General features: G+C 47.6%; 1 long non-coding RNA gene across 4 annotated transcripts in view; it reads left to right on the top strand.

Moving 5' to 3' along the window:
• The first annotated feature begins 238 nt into the window (after positions 1–238).
• Positions 239–16,094, top strand: part of LOC144301915 (uncharacterized) — a 30,957-nt gene continuing 15,101 nt past the window's right edge. For 2 of the 4 annotated variants that reach the window (XR_013368818.1, XR_013368816.1), the window contains exon 1: positions 266–835. This is a non-coding gene — a long non-coding RNA (uncharacterized LOC144301915). Of the gene's footprint in view, positions 836–9,908; positions 10,003–16,094 lie in introns of all 4 variants that reach the window. The other 2 variants (XR_013368817.1, XR_013368815.1) reach the window with 2 other exon arrangements.

The following is a 16,094-nucleotide window of genomic DNA, read 5'->3' on the forward strand; positions in this document are numbered from 1 at the left end:
CGTTGTGGGGGAGCTGCCTCCCGCAGGGCGCCCACCAGGGCAAGGGCGCTGCAGCAGGGAGACGAAGCGTGTGCCCCCAGGGGCAGGTGCAGCTGTCACATCGGGTCCCCTCCCTCATTTTTGTCCTGCGGCCACATCTGTGGTCCTTGCCAGAAGCACTCACACCCGCACATTCACGGTTCCGTGGACGCTTCTTAGCAACACAGTTGTGTCTATTTTAACAAGTGGGTCCCGAGTCCTTGGTTCTGGAACCTTCCAAGTGGGGAGAGGGGAGGGCAGAGGATGACCAACCCGGCCCTCCCCCACCTGCAGTCTCAAGAGCCTGCAAGGTCCCTTTGTGACCTCACCAGAGTTCAGAGCACTGCCTCCCCCTGCTGCGCGGACACCTCTAAGGGGGGACGGACCTGGGACAAATGACCCCACCTAAGGCAGGGTCCTTACAGCTCCACAAACTTTCACTCTGCCCCCCTGGGGAGGGGAGAAGGTGAGGAGGGGAGGCAGGAGGGTACGCGGGGTCAGCCCCTCTCCCCCCCAGGTTGAAGTTAACAGGTACCTGGGCTCCCATTTGGGGCCCCTGGAGGCGCTGTCCCCGCCGATGTGCCCCGGCTCCCGGGCTCCACCTGCCTCGGGTGGGCCAGGTCCCGGCCGGGCTCGGCGCCGACTTGGCCGGAGCGCCCTGGACGCAGGCCTCAGCCCCTGACAGCTGGTCCTGGGGGGCACGGCTCAGCAGATCGGGGCGGGAGACGGTGAAGAAGGTGACACGTGGGGGTCCATCTGTCCGGCCATCCCTCATCCGTCCGTGCGTTCATTCAAGAAACGTCTCCCCAACACCCAGGTAGGTAGCAGAGCAAACGTGAGGGACAAAAGACACAAAGCCCCTCCTGGAGCTCGCCATCCGGTCGGGGCAGACCCACGTCAACCAGAAAGTCCATGTGAGAGGAGAGGACTATGGGAAAGAGCAGAGCTGGGTGGAGCGGCTGCGCATGAAACAGGACGGGGGTGGGGGGTGGGGGGGCGACAGGGTGGGGACCGCTCGGCAGGGGAAGGAGCGGGCGAGTCGGGCCTTCCAGCTCCTCCAGCAGCCGGGTCACCTCGGCGCCGGGACCCGTGTGCCGCGCGGACAAGCTGGGGGTCTCGGGCTCCTCCTGGAGCCCTGGGGATGGGGTTCGGGTGGCCCGGCCCAGAGGGGGACAGGACCCCGGCCCGCTTGTCACAGGGGAGGTGCCAGCTGTGTTCCAGGGGGTCTCTGACTCCAGCTCCAGGCCAGAGCCACATGTCACGCAGCCTCGTCTTCCACTTCCTGCTTTTCAGCCCATCCTGGGCCCTTGGGACAAAAAGTTGTCAGAGCTGGTGGCCCGGGAAGGTGCTTCCTTCGGCTCGGCCGCTGCCCCCCAAGTCCTGCCTTCCTCAGAGCAAACAAGGGCAGCTCGGGGAGCGGAATACTCTGCCCCTACCTGTGTCCTGGTTTATTCCCTTAGAGTTTTTTTTTTTTTTTTAAGATTTTATCTATTTATTCATGAGAGACACACACAGAGAGAGGCAGAGACATAGGCAGAGGGAGGAGCAGGCTCCATGCAGGGATCCCGACCTGGACTCGATCCCGGGTCCCCAGGATCCCACCCTGGGCCGAAGGTGGCGCTAAACCGCTGGGCCCCCGGGCTGCCCTCCCTTAGAGTAGCTCAGAGACCCTGGGAAGCCAGAGGTCTTGCCCCTTTGAAAACCGTGGTAGCAGGTGCTTAGTAGCGGTTGTGTGGGGGGCGAACCCCTGGCCTCGTGTCTTAATACCCCACAGGACCTGATGTCCCCTCCTGTCATTGCACGGGGGCTGGGAAGGGCATTTCTAGTGTCAGATCATGACTTTGAAGCACATCGGGTTGCCCTGCCCTGGGTCAGGTCCCTGGAGGAAGGCATGCTTGGCAGCATGTTGGTGTCGGCAGCAGCCCCCCCCAGACCTTCTTTCCCCTACAAGGTCCCTCTTCTGGCCCCATCCCCGCCAAGGTCAAGGACCCGCCACCACCAGTGCTTCCCGGCCCTGCACCGAGGCACCGGTGGGGCTTTACAAAACCAAACCAAACTGACTCAAACCGAGGCTTTGTCCAGACCCCAGAATTGGCTTCCACAGGTTGGGGAGACACCCAGCCAGGCACTTGCATTTTTAAAAACTGTCCGGGGAGATGCAACGGGCGGTGAGAGCTACGGCGGGGAGGCCTGTGACCTCTGAGACGCCCAGGGAAGGGCAGTGGAGACTCTTTGAACTCGAGAATTTTTATAAAGAAACTATGGGTTCAGCTATTCAACTGGAGGCCAAAGCTTAAAGAAGACTTTGCCACCCGACTCCAGCGTCACCTGCTTCTACCAGAGGTCACAGGAATGCGCTGATGCCATTGAAGCCACCTCCAAGCTAGCGGGCCACATGGCTGCCCGGCTCATTTTGAACAGGGGTCCATGAATTTGGGTTCCTAATGACTGAGTACTTGAACATGCCACGGGGGGGCGATATTGCTAGTGCTTCTCTCCACTGTCAAATTTAGACACTAATGCGTTTTTATTTTTAGATTTTTAAAAATTTATCTATTCATCAGAGACACAGAGGAAGGCAGAGACACAGGCAGAGGGAGAAGCAGGCTCCCTGCAGGGATCCCTGATGTGGGGACTCGATACCAGGACCCTGGGATCATGACCTGAGCCGAAGGCAGATGCTCAACCCCTGAGCCACCCAGGTGCCCCGGAACTAATGTATTTTTAATGAAAAGATTTTTAATCCCATTGTTATAGAATATTATCTATTGCAATTCATTTTTCATGCTTATTACTTTTATTTAATTACATGCTATTTTGTTATTGCAAAGAGTTCTATAAACCCACATCATATACTGAATCGGAGCGCCCCCACCCCACTGTGAGAACTTCATATACAAATAGCTAGATTTAAAAGGTGTTTATGTTAAATGCAGCCACAAGTATAATAAGCTTGAAGAAGCTAAGCTTAAAAGGTTCCTTTTTAAAAATTTTTAAGCCAAAAAAAAAAATACTGTCTTGGTGACATTTTTCTACATTAGCAACAAACCTAATATCCACTGTGCCTTACAACTATACAAAGATGCATGCACATGGAGTTTTTGCAGGATTTTGAGATGGAAAACAATACTGGAAATCATCTAAGCATCTACCAACAGGGGACCCATTAAACTGCAGCGCAACTGTACAGTGGCATGTTCGCTGGAGCTGTGTGTTCTAGTGTGGAAAAGGCTCAAGTACAAAACCCAGGAGAAGCGCAGCAGGGGAAGCCTGGTGTATATACCCTCCTCTTCCCTGTGAGCCTGCCTCAGGGATGTGCAGGGGCGTGCGGTGATAGGAGGGTGGTCTGGCTCCAGGATGTAATCTCAGGAGCAGAGTGGGGGGTACTTATAGTTAGGCCATTCAAGGCTCTTCCAGGTTTTGTGTTTTTTTAAAGATTTATCTATCATCTATCTATTTATCATCTATCTATCTATCTATCATCTATCATCATCTATCTATTAATGAGAGATGCACAGAGAGAGGCAGAGGCACAGGCAGAGGGAGAAGCAGGCTCCCTGCAGGGAGCCCAATGCAGGACTCGAACCCAGGACCCTGGGATCACACCTTGAGCCACCCAGGTGTCTCCAAGGCCCTTCCAGTTTTAGGTCACAGACCAGCACATAATATTAATGCTAGGCCTTATGTCACATGCTGGTGCTTGGAAAACCAGGGAGGATGTTGTCCTTGATGGTGGCAAGGGAACTTAGGCCAGGAAGCCAATGATCGTGTAGGGTTCTCTCTACAGATGTGTGGGATGGTGTGAAGCAGGGGTGTAGCAGCAGGAGAGTCGCCAAGGAGGTAGGAAGGACATGGACTTTGGAGCCAGAAAAAGTGGGGTTTCGATTCTGCTAAGCTGCTAAATTGCTGTATGACTCGGCACATTCTGCACCTCTTCCTGACCTCAGTCTCATCTGTAAAATAGGGGTCTGCCCCATTTAGTGGTTGAAAGGACTAAGTGGGGACACCTGGGTGGCTCAGTGGTTGAGCATCTGCCTTCGGCCCAGGGCGTGATCCTGGAGTCCTGGGATCGAGTTACATCAGCCTCCCTGCATGGAGCCTGCTTCTCCCTCTGCCTGTGTCTCTGCCTCTCTCATGAATAAATAAATAAAATCTAAAAAAAAAAAAGACAGGACTGAGTGAGTGAGATATAGAACTTCCTCTTTAGCTGAGAGCTCCACCTTCTCACAGGAAATTTTGGGGAGCCAAGAGTTTGGAGAGCCAGGAAAGCTGTTGCTACAGCTCCATTCCAAAGGCACTCAGGTGGAGATCCAGGGGAGCTGATGGTACTTTGCTGCAGAATTCCCGTGTGCTTGGGGAGACTGGTCTTTTTGTGCTGTTCAGGCCGTCAACTGATTGAACGAGGCCCACCCACCTTATGGAGGGCAATCTGTTCACTGAAAGTTTATTGATTTGTTCATCTCAACCAAAACCACCCTACAAATTGACACATAAAATTAACCATCACAACCACCACTCAAGCCAAATTTGGGAACTGGGAACACATGTGGCCTGGCCAACTGACCAACTACAGCAGTCTGAATGGCGGTGAGTCTGGATCCCTTATCAATGGCTAATTTGATCTCCTAGACATTTAGAGGGATGCTCCCCTCCATCAGAACATCATAATCCACAAATGAGAATACACGGTACTCTGAGGACCTCTAAAAGAGCGATTCAGGAATTGCTGAAGCAGCATTGAAGTGCTTTCCTGTGAGCAGGAACAACCACAGTCACTTGTGAGTTAACTTGTTGCAACTAAACCCAGCAGAATGTAGGTTCTCAGTAATTGTAGAGTTTTTTTTTTAATTCATGATAGACACAGAGAGAGAGGCAGAGATACAGGCAGAGGGAGAAGCAGGCTCCATGCAGGGAGCCTGACGCGGGACTCGATCCCAGGACTCCAGGATCGCGCCCTCGGTCAAAGGCAGGTGATAAACCCCTGAGCCACCTGGGGATCCCCAGTAATCGTACAGTTTGAAGGTCCCAGGCCCTGGGGTCAGGCAGCCTGGGCTTGAATCCTGGCTATGCCACTTGCTCTGTGGCCAAGGGTTGGTTGCTTGATCTCTCTCAGCCTTGTTTTTCTCACCTGTAAAATGAGATGCCAGCCCCCTGCCTGATGGACCTGCAGCACGAGTTAAATGAGAAGCCATGGGTGGAATGCATGCAGGGTAACCCTCCCCATGGTGAGCCTCAAAACACATCAGCCACTATCGCTTCTTTCCAAATCTCCATCCCTCTTGCCACTAAATAAGACCTCTTGTCTGTGGGTGAGTATGCTATGGGGGTTTGGGTCCAAAACCAAAGCTCTGAGGCCCCAACTTGCATTGCTCATCCTAGTTGACCTTTGATGCTGGAATCTATAAAATTAACATCTCGAATAGCTTTCTTGACAATTGGATACTTTGCCATAAGAAGCAGGTGTCATAGAACTCGCATTAAACTGGGGAGGGAGTTCCCTTTCTGGGGTGGAAGAATTCAAACTGAATTCCAAGAAAGGAGCACCTGCCATGTAGGATGGGCTGGAAATGAGCTGATCCTTGAGCTATAGTCCTTGCTCCCCAGGAGATGGGCTTAGGGATACCTCCTAGGGAAGGCCAGGCCAACGTGACGTGGCTGATGTCCAGAGGAGCCAACCTCGGATAGGGCATACGAGCTGTGAGTGAGCCTGTGACAGCTGCAGAAACTTCAAATGAGAAAGTCATTCACTTCTTCCAGACTGACAAGACTCCTACGTGTGACACTGCATCTAGAGCTATGACGAGATGCTGAGTGAGGTGTGCATGCATGCCCTGGTGCTTTCTCTCACACACACACGATTACCAACAAGCATTTAAGACAGCCAGTACTTTCTTGCTAGACACATCTCCAAAAGCAAGAGAAACAAAGGCAAAAATAAACTATTGGGGCTTCATCAAGATAAAAAGGAAGGAAACAGTTAATAAAACTAAAAGGCAACCTATGGAGTGGGAGAAGACATTTGCAAATGACATATCAAATAAAGGGCCAGTATCCAAAATCTAGAAATAACTTATCAAACTCAACACCCCAAACCCAAAAAAATCCAGTCAAAAAATGGGTAGAAGACGTGAACAGACATTTCTCCAAAGAAGATGTACCACAGACACATGAAAAAATGCTCATCACTTGGTATAAATACACATCAAAACCACAATGAGATACCACCTCACACCAGTCAGAACGGCTAAAACGAACAACTCAGGAAACCACAGATGTTGGTGAGGATTTGGAGAAAGGGGAAGCCTCTTACACTGTTGGTGGGAATGCAAACTGGGGCAATCCCTCTGGAAAACAGTATGGAGGAGGTTCCTCAAAAGTTAAAAATAGAGCTACCCTCCAACTCAGCAATTACACTATTGGGTATTTATCCAGAGGATATAAACATAGTGATTCAAAAGGACACCTGCACCCAAATGTTTATAGCAGCATTGCCCACAATAGCCAGACCGTGGAAAGGGCCCGGATGTCCATCGACTGATGAATGGATAAAGAAGGTGCGGTATATATATAATACAATGGAATATTACTCAGCCATCAAAACGAATGAAATCTTGCCATTTGCAATGACATGGCTGGAACTAGAGGGTATTATGCTAAACAAAATAGGTCAATCAGGGAAAGACAAATTACCATGTGATCTCACTTACATGTAGAATTTAAGAACCAAAACCGATGAACATAGGGGAAGGGAAGGAAGACTAAAATAAGATGAAAATAGAGAGGGGAGCAAACCATAAGCGATGCTAAACTCTAGGAAACAAACTGAGGGTTGCTGGAGGGGGGGGTGGGTGGAGGGGTTTGGGGTAATTGGGTGATATAAAGAGTCCTGAGTGTTATATACAACTGACGAACCACTAAATTCTACCCCTGGAACTAATAATACAGTATATGTTAACTAAATTACATTTAAATCAAGATTTTTAAAAGGTACAACACCTGAGTGGTGCAGTCAGTTGAGTGTCTGACTCTTGATTGCAGTTCAGGTCATGATCTCAGGGTCATGAGATTGAGCCCCGTATTGGGCCCCATGCTCAGCAGGGATTCTGCTTAAGATTCTCTCCCTTTGCCCCACCTGCTTGTGCTCTCTCTCTCTCAAATAAATAAATGAACCTAAAAAAAAAAGGACAGCCAGTACTTAGAAGTTAATGTTGACAGCAATAACAAAAGAGTAATATTCTTTTTTAAAAAAAGATTTTATTCATTTATTCACAAGAGACACAGAGATATAGACAGAGGGAGAAGCAGGCACCCCACAGGATGCCTGATCCCAGGACTCCGGGATCACAACCTGAACCAAAGGCAGACACTCAACTGCTGAGCCATCCAGGGGTCCCAGAAGAGTAATATTCTATCCACAAAGCTGAGGCATGAAACAAAATACTGGAAGCTCGGTTGTATTGGTCCACTAGGGCTGACATCACAAATTCTAAAGGTGGCTTAAGACAACTGAAATGTATACTATCGCAGTTGTGAAGGCCAGAAATCCAGAATCAAGAAGTTGGTTCCCTCAAAGGCTCTGGAACAGGATCCTTCCTGTGTCGTCCAGCTTCTCATGGCTTCAGGCATTTCTTGGCTTGGGACCACACCAGTCCAGCCCCTGCCTCCATCTTCACGTGGTCCCTGTGAAGGTCACGCCTTCATCCAGAATGGTCCCACCTGGAGATTTCCAAATAAAGTCACATTCTGAGGTCCCAGCTGGGCACGGAATGTGGAGGGACATAGTTCAACTCACTGTACTACTCCATGAGATGGCGCTGGGAGGAAGCTTGGCTGGGAAATGGAAACCAGTTTCACAGTGGACGGTGATTAAACCCAAACCAGGAAGAAGCTACCTTAAATTGTTGGAATATGTCAAGTCCTGTGAGCTGTCCACAGCTGCCTAGTGGGGCCCCCTCCCAGATTTCCTCATGTTTTGGGACGTGTGAACTTGTGGAGTGCTGGCCATGTGGCGATGGCCTGTGGGCACCCGAAGGGACTGGGTGGTAGGTCACTGGACCCTCACACTAGGTCTAGGAGGTATGAGGAAACAGGCACAGAGAGCAGGAAACATTTGCTCAGGGCTTGAAGGTACATCTAGGAACTGGCGAGGAGCCATCTGGCTCTGAAGTCTGTGCTCAAACTCCCTGACTACAGTGTCAGGATCCTATCTTTACCTAGAGAATGTGACCACACAACTATCACCACAACCTGGGTTATCTGGGCAAAGAAGAAACTCCAGGAGGTCAAGTGGAGTTCATCTATCATCAACACTGGCTTCCCTTTCACTAGTAAAGAAAAGGAAGACTCTCCACCTGGCAACCCAGTCAGCATGGCAGGCTTGGATCATAGCTTTGCTTTTCTGAGCCTCACCTGTGTAAGGAGAGTTGGTCAGGGTCATGTCTAACCCACAGGGATGATGGAGACAGCCCATGAGAGGGGTCTAAAGTAGACAGGAGGGTGAGGGGATGTGTGGCCAAGGTCTAAAGTGAAAGAAAGATTTCTTGGCTTGATCTTGGTTCCTGCCCCATGGAGGTGGTCTAAGGAGCAGCAGTGGAGAAAAACAGGGTCAGAGTAAAGGGAAGGAAGACATATTTTTCAAAGCATGTTCACACTGACTGACATGAGGGATGATATTGAAGCCAAGAGTTGAAATATGAGGAGCAGTGGGATGCACATTTCAGGTGAAGGAAACTGCTGGAGAAGCCCTGAGGTGGGAAGGCCCAGGCAGATTGAGGAGTGGGCGGACAGATAGACACTCCTGTGGCTAGAGCTTTGTGGACCCACAGTGAGGAGATGGTATGTGATGGGGAGCGTGGAAAGGAGTCTGAATGCATTCATAATGCAAAGGGGGTGCTTTACAGTGACCTGATTCCCTGCATTCTAGGAAGAGCCCTCTATGTGCCATGTGGAGGATGGATTGTGGAGGGAACTGCCATCAGGATACTACTGCAATAGTCCAGGCAGGGGTGGGGGCCCTGGACCAGAACACTGACACAGGGGAAGCAGAGGGGCAGGCCCACTTGAACGTGTTGGAGATAAAGCAAGTAGGTTGAAAGGAAAATACTCCTACTTGTTAAATAAGCCCTGGGGATGCACTAATGTACAGCATGGTGACTACAGTTAACAACACTGTATTGTTTATTTCAAAGTTGCTAAGAGAACAGATCTTAAAAGTTATCATAAGAAAAAAATTCCAACTATGTGTGATGATAGATGCTAACAAAACTCACTGAGGTAATAAATTCCATGATACATTCATCTACCAGATCCTTATGTTGTGCACCTAAAAGTAATACAATGTCATAGGTCAGTTATATCTCAATAAAATGGAGGGGGGACTGTAGTGACTCTGTCTCTAGTAACTATAGTTACTGATGATGGAAATTCTAGAACTCCATTGTTGGTGGAGCCTCAGGGATTTGAGTTTCAGAGCTGGAGGCACACAGACTGGTAGGATTGGTCCTCTCTCTCCGATTTCCCTTTACCTTTCCTACAGAAGGAAGAGGGTCTGAAGCCTGAGAAGGGTAGATATCTATACAGATGGTAGATACCAAATCTACTTCCAGGGAAACAGAGCCCCAGGTGCAAGCTCTTTTACCACCACCCCCAGTTCTGCTTATCTAAGCCACTCTCTTCCTAATGCAGGGATACCACCCATTGCTGCTTCACCTCACCCAGTCTCAGCTTGAACTCTTCCAGCAATGGAGAGCTCATCTATGTGGGGGAGCCAGATCGCTCATCTATGGCCTCAACCCCAGCTCTGGTTATGTTCTATGAGCCACAGAGTAGCCCATTCCCTCTTCCCAGAATTTCAGAATTTCCACCTCCCCATTTGGGGTCTTCTTTTCTAGGCTAAACATACTTCATGAACAGTGGGACCTCCCAAGCTATAAGTTGCCAAACCACCCTGCTGTCCTGGTGGTAGAAGTTGCTTCAACAGAGAAGGTAAAGACAGCTTCAGCTTCATAGAAAAGCCTGGCTCGAGTGACAAAACCGGGTCTGTCTGGTATCAGCTCCAACTGTGAGTCACTGGCCTTATTTCAAGGCCAGCACTCTCACCTACTCAGGAGCTCCTGTTTCCTCAATGATGAAGCAGATGGAAGAAACATGAGCTGCCGTCCAGAGGCCTGTGCAAAATGCAAGACCAAGCTGAGTGTCAGAGAGGAAGCTGGCTGAGAGCTTCACAGGGCGGGCCTGGAAGCCACTTCTGTGTGCTCATGTACCAGGCTCATGCCTGGTCAACACATGGCATTTGCCTTTGTCCTTCTGGTTGCTTTCTTGTGCTTATCTGATCAGTAGGGTGGGGAACCGTGCAACCAGTTTTATTTTCTGATGTGGTGTGGGGTTGTCATATTGTACTTAACTAAATGGGATCATTGAAAACAGAGCCTTGGTTGAGACACTCCTAAACAGAGCCTTGGTCGAGACACTCCTAAACACTCCTAAACAAATGTCTCTGGGCATTCCGTCTTCAGGGTTCAGCTCCGTGATGCTAGAGGAATTAGGATTGGCCTTCAGAACTTAGAGCTGGTGGACTGTTCATTGAAGGGCCTGGGGTAGCTCCGTGGAGCCGAGAATGTCCCATGGAGGGCCTTGAACATTGTGGATGTCAAGGGGGAGATTGAGCTCACCATCGCGCTGCCTGGTTTGGCCAAAGACCTCCACCCTCGCTGCTGTGATGGATCTTCTGGGTTTCCATTGTTGAAAAGAGGGCACCCATGGGCCAGAGAGCTGGACTGGAGTCCTGGCCCTGCCACTGAACAACTGTGGACTTGGACAAATGATGTGGCCTCTCTGTGCCTTAGTTTCTCTCTTGGGAAAGGTGAGAGGACTGATAACTCTTATCTCCTCAGCCCTGTGAGGATGAAATGAGAATTGCAGAGCTTTCTATATAGTAGCCACTCAGTGGATCTCAGTGTTTTGTTTTTAAATTTGGAAACCACTGATAGGAAATCTAAGATTAGGAAATCTAAGATTTGGGGAGTGTCCAAGATGGTGACAGAGGAAGACCCTGAACTCAGCTCATCCTATGGACACACTGAATCTACAACTACATTTAGAGCAATTCCTCCTGAAGGAAACCTGAGAGCTGATTCTACAGCTTCTCTGCACAACAGAGGATAGAAGGACCTCACAGAAAGGCAGGAGAGGCAGGAAACACTAACAATAACACCAGCCCTGTCGCTGAAAACTACAGTGGGGAGGGAGAGACCTGAGGGACCTGCATGCAGATTTTCCTGCCCTGGGACAGGGGTAAAAAGTAGCTTAAAGGGAAATGAGACTAGAAATGAAGGAAAAGAATTCACTAACTCTAGGGTATCCACCAAGTGGGAGACCTGTTGGAACTCTCTCTGGGTCAGAGGTACTTGCAAGTCCAAATGTTTACATTCTACCTCTACGTCCACAGGATGTGGGCACTTTAGCCAGTCTGTTGCTTCAGTGAAGCCCAGGCCCCTAGCCCACACCAGCTCCAGTTGGCCCCCAAGGGTCCTCTCCATCTGTGTCTGTGCAATCTCCAGCGATCCCACCAATGTGGCCCCAGCATGGAATACTCTAGGACACCTTCCACTAGTGCCTGCTTCCGCTCCAGCCATCCTGCCAGGGTGCCTGCTATACAGAGCATCTGGGGACTTGGCCTGCACCTGCTTCAGCTTCAGCCATATCACCACAGTGGCCCCAGGGCAGAGTGCCTCAGGACTCCCAGCCCATGTCTGCTACAGCTCCAGCCAGCCAGGCAGAGTCAGCTGACACATGCAATCTACACAGGTGATGTTCCTACATAAGGCCAACTCCTTCAAGAGAAAGAGGTAGTTCTTTTACCTCATTCATAGAAACACAAAGTCAAACAAAATGAGGACACAGAATAATATGCTCCAAAATAAGACCAAACTCCAGAAAATGAATTCAATGAAATAGAGGTAAGTAGGGATGCCTGAGTGACTCAGTCAGGTAAGCATCTGTCTTCAGCTCAGGTCATGATCTTGGTGTCCTGGGATCGAGCCCCCATTTGGGCTCCCTGCTCAGTGGGGAGTCTGCTTCTCCCTCTCATTCTACCCCTGTTTATGCACTCTCTCTCCTTCAAATAAATAAGTAAAATCTTTTCTAAAAAATAGAGGTAAGCAATGTACCTTATAAAGAGTTCAAAATCATGGTTATAAAGATGCTCACCAGACTGGAGAGAAGAGTGGAAGAACTCAATGAGAACTTCAAAAAAGAGATGGAAATATGAAAGAGAACCACCAGAGTTGAAGAACGCAATAACTGAAATGAAAAAATATGCATAAGGAATCAGCAGTAGATTAGAGGATGCAGAAGTTAGTTAAGGAATCCACAAAATAAGTAAAATAGGATGTTGTATACATAAAACATGGAAGGGGAAGAAGGAAGAAAAATATAGTGCTTTTAGAATGTATTTGAACTTCAGTGACCGCTGACTTAATAACTGTTATACACCTAGGACTTTATATATGAACCTCATGGTAACAACAAACTAAAATCTATAACACATACACACAAAAAAAGAAGAATCTAAGCATTATGGTAAAGTCTTCAATCACAAGGAAAGAGAGCAAGAGAAGAAAGAGAAAAAACATACAAAGACAACCAGAAAACAACAAAATGACAGTAAGTACATACTTCCAATAATTACTTTAAATGTAAGTGATCTAAATGCTCCAATTCAAAGACATAAGGTGACAGAATGGATTAAAAAAACAAGACCCACCTGTGGAGTTCTGGTCCAAGATGGTGATGTAGGAAGATCTTGAACTCACTCTTCCATGGGCACACCAAAATTATACTGATTTATATGGCAATTCCTCTGAAAAAGAACTGAGGGCTGACTGAATAGTTTCTGCACAACAAAAGATAGAAAGACCATAGAGAACAGCAAAAAAGACAGAGACACAGCAATGGAGGGCAAGCCCACCCCAACCTGTGAATTGCAGAGGGTAGGGATTGCGAATCCGAGAAACCACCGAGAAGCCGATAGTAGAGTGACCTTGAGCAGTGACCTTCATCTGCACTCAGGCTCAGAAAAAAAAAAGTCATGGCTTAAAAGGTCAGCTAGAATAAAGAGGAACCAGCTCTAGAACTCTGCCAAACAGCAGGGGAGCTGCTGGAACTCTCTCTGGATCAGAGGGACTGGCGAGCATAATGGTTTGTTTCCCCTTCAACTTAATAGCATGGATGGGAGCAGAGTCTGGGTGCACTAGCCTGCCTACCACTTCAGTGAGCCCTGAGGCCCCAGCCCACATCAGCCCTAGCCATCCCACCAATGTGGTCCCAGTGTGGGACACCCAAGGTCAGCACTCACTACAGCTCTAGCCATTGTGCCAAAATGACATAGGTGCCAAGTGCCCCAGAACACTCTAGGCGCACACAGCTTTGACTCCAGACAGTTTACTAGGGCACTCCCGGCACAGAGTGCCAATACCTCCTAACTCATGCCTTCTTTGGATCCAGCTACCACAGCAGGATGTGCCCTGCACTGAGAGTCCTAGGACCCACTGACCTATGCCTCACCATAGCTTTGGCTACCGCACCAGTGCACCTTCTATGAAGAGAGCCCTGCAACCCCTTGGCTTGCACTTTAGCTGCTCTTCGAGGGTGCTCTCTGCACAGAGAGCCCCAGGGCCACCGTGCCCCAAGCCCACTTCAGCTGGGCCATCCCACCAGGGAAGCCCCAGCATGGAATGCCCCAGGTCCAAGCCCATACAAGCCACAGCTCTAACCAGGCAGCCAAAGTCACCAGGCACATGTAGTCTACACAGGGAAGGACCACACAGAAGACCATTCCTTAAGTTAGGATAAGTAGCTGTTCTACCCAATTCACAGGCGTGAATACAGTCAAACGAAATGAGAGGAATATACTAAAAATAAAAGAACAAGACAAAAACTTCAAAAAAAAACCTAAATTAAATGGAGAAAAACAATATTCTTGATAATGAGTTCAAAGTAATGATAATAAAGATGCTCACCAATGATAATAAAGACAAAGACTGGAGAGAAGAGTGGAAGAACTCAGGATTTCAACAAAGAGATAATAAATAAGAAAAATAACCAGCGTTGATGAATATGATAATTAAAACAAAAAATTCCTTGTAGCATATTAACAGTAAATTAGGGGATATGGAAGAATGAATCAACATCTGGAAGAACTCACCCAAGCTGAACAGAAATAATAAAACCACATTAAAAATTGAGCATAGTAATTAAGATGTCACAATGCACAACAAAATTTGAAGATAGAGAATTTTAAAAGCAGCAAGAGAAAAAAAAAATAAAAGCAGCAAGAGAGAAGCAAAAAGTTATGTATAAGTGAAAACCTAGAAGGCTATCAACTGATTTTTCCGCAGAAACTTTGGATAGATCATTGCACTTCCTTCTGACCTGAAAGTACTAAAAGGCAAAAAACCCAACAGCTAAGAATACTCTACTTAGCAAGGCTACAATTCAGGATTAAAGGAGAGATAAGATTTCTCAATCAACCAAGAAATCAAAGAAATGAAAAGGTACATGGGGAAAAAATGAAAATGAAGACACACGGTCCAAAATCTTTGGGATGTAGCAAAAGTGGTTCTAAGAGAGAAGTTTATGGCAACACAGGCCTACCTCAAAAAGCAAGAAAAAAATCTCAAACCACCTATCTTACACTTAAAGGAGGTAGAAAAAGAACAAACAAAACCCAAACCTCACAAAAGGAAGTATATAATAAAGATTAGAGCACAAATAAATGATACAGAAACAGAAACACAATAGAACAGATTAATGAAACCAGGAGATAGTTCTTTGAAAAGATTAACAATATTGAGCCAGACTCATCAAAGGAGGGAAAGGGGAAGAGAAGGAGGAGGAGGGGGAAGAGAAGAAGGAAGAAGATCCAATGGGATCTCTGGGTGGCGCAGCGGTTTGGCGCCTGCCTTTGGCCCAGGGCATGATCCTGGAGACCCGGGATCGAATCCCACGTCGGGCTCCCTGCATGGAGCCTGCTTCTCCCTCTGTCTGTGTCTCTGCCTCTCCGTCTCTCTCTGTGTGACTATCATGAATAAATAAATAAAGTCTTAAAAAAAAAAAGTTTTAAGATCCAAGTAAAATCACTAATGAAAGAGGAGAAATAACCACCAACACCACAGAAATACAAACAATTGTAAAAGAATATTATGAAAACCTAAATGCCAATAAATTCAACAACTTAGAAGAAATAGATAAATTCCTAGAAGCATATAACCTTCTAGAACGAAAGCAGGAGAAAATAGAAAATTTGAACAGGCCAATTACCAGCAATAAAATTGAGTCAGTCATCAAAAATTTACCAACAAACAGGGGCACCTGACTGGCTCAGTTGGTAGAGCATGCAACCCTTGATCTCAGGGCCATGAGTTTGAGCCCCACATTGGGTGTAGAGACTGCTTAAAAAAAAAAAAAAAAAACTCCCAACAAACAAAAGCTCAGGAGCAGATAGCTTCTCAGGGGATGTCTACCAAACATTTAAAGAAGAGTTAATACTCACTCTTCTTGAACTATTCCAAAAAATGGAAGAGGAAGGAAATTTTCCAAATTCATTCTATGAGGCCAGTATCATCCTGATACCAAAAACTAAGTCACCACAAAGAGAGAGGGAGAGAGAGAGAGAGAGGGAGACAGAGAACTACAGGCCAATATCCCTGATGAACATAGATGCAAAATCCTCAGCAAAACATTAGCAAACCAAATCCAATGATACATTTAAAAAATCATGCACCATAAACAAGTGGGATTTTTTCCCCAGGATGTAAGCATGGTTCAATATTCACAAAACAATCAACATGATATGCCACATCAATAAGAGAAAGGATAAAATCTGTATGATCATTTCAAAAGGTGCAGGAAAAGCATTTGACAAAATACAACATCCATTCATGATAAAACCCTCTACAAAGTAGGTTTAAAGGGAACATACCTCAACATGATAAAGGCCTTATGTGAAAAACCCACAGGCAACATCATACTCCATGGTGAAAAATTGAGAACTTTTCCCCTAAGGCCTGAAACAGAGA

This window comes from Canis aureus, chromosome 30 (assembly GCF_053574225.1).
Source record: "Canis aureus isolate CA01 chromosome 30, VMU_Caureus_v.1.0, whole genome shotgun sequence".
Lineage (NCBI taxonomy): Eukaryota > Metazoa > Chordata > Mammalia > Carnivora > Canidae > Canis > Canis aureus.